This window comes from Echinops telfairi, unplaced genomic scaffold (genome assembly GCF_000313985.2).
Source record: "Echinops telfairi isolate 266 unplaced genomic scaffold, ASM31398v2 ScPeMD7_7419;HRSCAF=8457, whole genome shotgun sequence".
NCBI lineage: Eukaryota > Metazoa > Chordata > Mammalia > Afrosoricida > Tenrecidae > Echinops > Echinops telfairi.
In genome coordinates this window covers 551906-557296 of record NW_022111319.1, presented here as the reverse complement: position 1 = coordinate 557296, position 5391 = coordinate 551906, and positions in this window count along the sequence as shown.

The window sequence follows — 5391 nt, the reverse complement described above, 5'->3', positions numbered from 1 at the left end:
TGTCTTTTTTCAGTCATTCTTATTATTTACTTTTAAATGTACATAAAGTAAAATTCACTCTTTGGCATGTACAGTTTTGTGAATTAAAAAGAAGTAAACAAACAGACAAAATAAGCACTACTATCACGTGTATTTCAACATACCAAGATCCTAAACATTACAGTGGAATGGCAGCACAGTGTTTCTGACACTGTAAGTCTTTACAGAAGCAGACATCCTCATATTGCTCTGCACAGTGCCTGATGGGTTTGAACCACCAACGAAAGTATATTGTTAGGAAAAAACCACCACCCCAAACACAATACGGAATTGTTCCATCATAGTAAAAAAACATTTTCCCCGTGCTACCTCTTTATAAATCAATACCTCTTGTCACCCTAATCTCAGGCAATCACAAATATGGTCTGTTCTCTAATTATTTTAAGGTTTTCAGAAACTGTAGTTTCCTGGACTCTATCCTACTTCACTTAACATAATGCATTTGAAATTCATTTGGTGTGCATATCAGTAGTATGTTTTTTGTACCACTGAGTAGTATTCCATCACATGAATGCACCACAGTTTGTTTATCCATTAATTCTTGAAGATATTCGACTTGTTCAAGTTCTTTGCTATTATAAATAAATATGCTATGAACATTTGACTGCTGGGTCATATATTAAGTGTACTTTTGACTTCATAAGAAGCTGCTAAACTTTTTATGAAAGTGGAATAAGTCCACTAAGACCATCAACAATTCAAATCTGACATTATGGACTTCTGGTAAAAGACGGTGATGTAAGCAGATGTGCTACTAGTTCCCTCTACAACAAAGATGCCAGAAAGCACAGGGAGAGGAGAAATTTGGAGCTCTGATCCTCTGAGGAAAGGGTAGCTGGGCAGGCCAAGGATAGCAAAGAAGAAATCTGGGGCAGAATCCACAAATTTTCATCAACGATAATCTGATTCTCTGCTTGGCAGAACCAAACAACTCTGCCTGCAGCACTGAGCAATTGCCCTGAGACCTCTTCCCAGGCCAACTACCAGCAGAACAACTCCTCCCACCTCACAGAGCCAACAATAGAGAGATGGACACCACCCGGTTCTCTACACCTTTCAGTTGAACAGGACAATGACTAGGGCATTCATAGGGCATTCAAAGACTGGTTATGTCCCTTCCTCTACATATACAAGGCAATGGGGACAGCTTGACAAAGTACAGGCCATGTGCGAACAGGGACAGCAAGGGAAATACAGTGAAACCAACAAAGAGGGACTGAAACAGCTCAGCTTCTCCAAGAGTGCCTCCTTGGTGCCCAGTTACTAGCTCTAGATGTCAGACGCTGGGACCAACTATGTGACTCCAGCACTGGGGGCAGAGGCTTTGACCTCATGGACTGCCTGCCCTAAAGCAAAATCAGCTGTTGGCTGGCTGGGCTGTTTTTCTTTCTCCTTCCTTCTTTCTTTATTTTGATAACTTGCTAACCACAACAAAGGAGAATAACCACACCTCACCTTGTCAGTTGTTGGACAGAGCAAAACACAGTCGCCAGGAATTTGTCTTTACTTTTTTCTTTTTTTGCGGTTTAGTTTTTCTAATATTTTGATAAACCACCAGCAGAGAGACACAAGAGAGGGTAATAATAGTCTCTAACTCCAGCCAACTAATTGCTAACCAGAAAATATTCCAGATTCTACCCTCACTTACTGCTGAATACAATATAACTGTGCAAAATCTGGACAGCTCTCTGATAAGCACACACTGCTGACTGAAAAGTAGAAAGCAGCTGCTGTTTCTTAGTGTACTGAGTGTGTGTGTAGGGGTGTATGTGTGTGTTTGTGTGGTGGGGGTGGGGGTTCTCGTCATGTGGTTGTTCACTACTTTATTTTATTCTGTTCCTTTTTTATTTCCTGCCACTCGCATTGATGTTGGAGGGAGCCCTGGAAGTGTAGTGATTACACATTGGGCTTATAACTACAAGGTCATTAGTTGAAAACCATCAACAGTTTCATGGGTGAAAAATAAGGCTTTCTACTCCCATCAAAAGTTGCCACCATGGACAAAATTAGGGGCAGTTGCACTCTGTCATATAGGGTCGCTAGGAGGCGGAATTGATCTGACAGCACTGAGAGGTTTTTGTACTTTAAATCATTGTTGCTGGAGTTTGATTTTTATTTTGCTGTTGTTACTATTCCTCTCTCACACCACGTGATGGAGTCAACTACTCCTAAATGCCCCAGCCACCTTCCTAGCCTAACATTGTATCATGATTTCTCACACCACGTGATGGAGTCAGCTATTCCTAAATGCCCCAGCCACCTTCCTAGCCTAACATTGTATCATGATTTCTCAGAGACAAAAGTCAACCTCAGTCTACAAGAGAAAGCAAGCAATCAGACGCAAACACGTGATCAATATGCAGAGCCAAAATATCTTCCTCATGAAGAAAAGACAATGGAACTATAAGGGGAAATATTTTAGAAAATGATATTCCGTTACCATCAATGGATGAACAAAAGATTGAGATGGCTACACACACACAAAAAAAATGAAAATTAGAAGCCATACAAAAAACTAAAGCATAACTAAGCAAACAGAAGTATAGAAGATTAATAGAAAAATAATATAATAAGAGAACATTTCACACAGCGGTAGAACTGATGCACTGGAAAGCCAAATAAGAAACTTTCTATTTCAATCTCCAGTGAAAAAACTTCAGCGAAAAGGAAAAAAAAACTGAAGAAAACCAAAGAATTCTGTGGGACACTACAAGGAGGAACAACTTATATCTCATTGGAATTCCAGACCAGGAACAAACAAACAAAAATCCACATATAAAATAGTACCAGACCTTCTGGACGAAAACTTTCTTAACATCACAAAAGAGGAGAAAATAGCTATTCAAGGAATGGAACCGATCTCAAACAGTAGTGACCCCAAAGAAAAGCATCACAACCTAACAAAGACAAACTATCGAATACTAAGGACGAGAAGATAATCTTGAGAGAACCTGGGGTGGGGAGTTGTCTACAAAGGGGAACCGATAAGAATAAACTCAAAAATTTCAGCAAGAACCATGCAATAGAATGACTGGTACAAAACAAAGAAAGACAAAACCTGCTAAACAAGAATCATTTTTTCTTTTATCAACTCCTCATTTTCCCCCTCCCTCCCCTACCCTCTTTCCCCCATGTCCCCTTGATAATTTATAAATTATTCTTTTTTTTCTTTTTTCATGTCTTACACCAACTACTGTCTCATTTTACCCACTTTTCTGATGTCCATCTCCCTGGGAAGGGGGGTTCATACGTCGATTATTGTGATTGGTACCCCCTTACTCCCCCCACCCCCTTACCCTTAACCTCCAAGTATCACTGCTCCCCTTATTGACCTGGTTTGGGGTTTATCTATTCTGGATTCCGTGTGTTGCGAGCCCATATCAGTACCACTATACATGTTCTTGTCTAGCCAGATTTGTAAGACAGCATTGGGCTCATGGTAGGGGGGGGGGGTTGGAAGCAATAAAGATTTAGAGGAAGGTTGTGTGTTTTGTCGGTGCTATACTGCATCCTGACTGATTCTTCTCTTCCTTGTGGCCCTTCTGACAGGGGGTGTCCAATTGACTACTGATGGGCTTTGAGTCTCTACTCAGCCTTCCCCCTCATTCCCATTGATATGATTTTTGTTTATTTGTTTGTTTTGTTTTGGATCTTTGATGCCTGATATGTAATCTCATCGACACCTCATGATCACAAAAACAAGAATCTTGTATCAAGCAATATTAACCTTAAAATAAGAGAATGTTCATGGATATGAATGCTTAACTCTGTGAAAATGTTAATACTACCCAAACATTCTAAAAATATACTATAATTCCTATCCAAATCCCAATATCATTCTTTAAAGGAATGTAAAACCATATTAAACATATTACCAACATTATACGAAAATGATAGACTCAGGATAAGCAAAGCATTACTTAAGCAGAACAGCAAAACAGGAGGTCTATTAGTTCCCATCCTCAAAACATTTATACAGCCACAGTAGACAAAATTGCCTGATACTGGTACAATGGAAAACTTAGGAATAAATCCATCTACCTACAGACAAACTTTTACATGTGGCAAAAAAAATCATTAAATGAGTAAGAGACAGTCTATTCAACAAGTGGGTCTGACAAAATTGGCTTTCCATCTTCATAAGAATAAATCCAGAACAATATTTTATCCCATACACAAAAATGGATTCAAAATGAATTTAAAACCTAAATATAAATCTCAGAGCTATAAAGATCATCAATGAGAAAAATAGAAATGGACACAAAGGCACTAATTCAGGGCATAAACACACTACTACCATGCATAATAAAAATTTTACACAAGACAAAATAGATTAATGGAACTTTCTAAAAATAGGAATAAATATGTATTAAAATATGCATATTTTACATATGCATATTTGCAAACATTGGCAATGACACATTGGAAAATGGCCTGATTTCTCAATAAGTCAACAAAAAAAATGAATAATACAATTTAAAAATTGGCAGAGGACATGAACAGACAGCTCACTGAAGAAGACATCCAGTTGACCAACAAACATCTTTTCTTCTATGTAACCTATTTTTCCCTCTCTCTTCCTTTCTTGTCCCTCTTCCCTTATATTTGGTCAAGGTGTAGGCTTTAAAACAGTTTCCTCTGTGTGAAACAATTTTTCTTAGTTTTAGCTTTTATAATAATAGTATCGTGTAGTATTACTCTTAATAAGATTGACTAATTTTTCTGAGCACAATATCTTCAAAATTAGTCCATGTCATAAAGTATTTGACACTTTCATAATTGTCTTCTGGCAATGCATAATAATCCATTGAATATATGTTCCAGAGTTTATTTATTCATTCCTCCACAGGTGGGCATTTTTGTTGTTTCTATCTTTTTTGCTACAGTAGATAACACTACAAAAAAAATGGGTGTGGGTATATCTGTTCATAGTTTGTTCTTCATTTATTTGGGATATACTGAGTATACAGCTTGCATGGTTATACGACATTTCTATTTGTAACTGTTTAAGAAAGGGATGTATAATTCTACAATCCAACAAGCAGTATATGAGTGTTCCAATCTCTCCACATCCTCTCTGGCATTTGTTACATTTCTCTGTTTTTAAACTTTGTTATCACTGCTGGTGTGAAGAGATATCGCATTATTGGTTTGATTTGTATTTTGCTTACAGCTAATGTATTAGTCTAGGTACTTTAGAGAAACAAATCCACAGCAACTCATGTATAAGAAAGTTTTATGTAAAGAAAGTGTGCATCATGAAAACATCCCAACCCAATGCTGCCCAAGCCCACAAGTCCAACATTAACCCATTAACCCAGCACCAGTCCACAAAGTCCTCCACCCCACAAA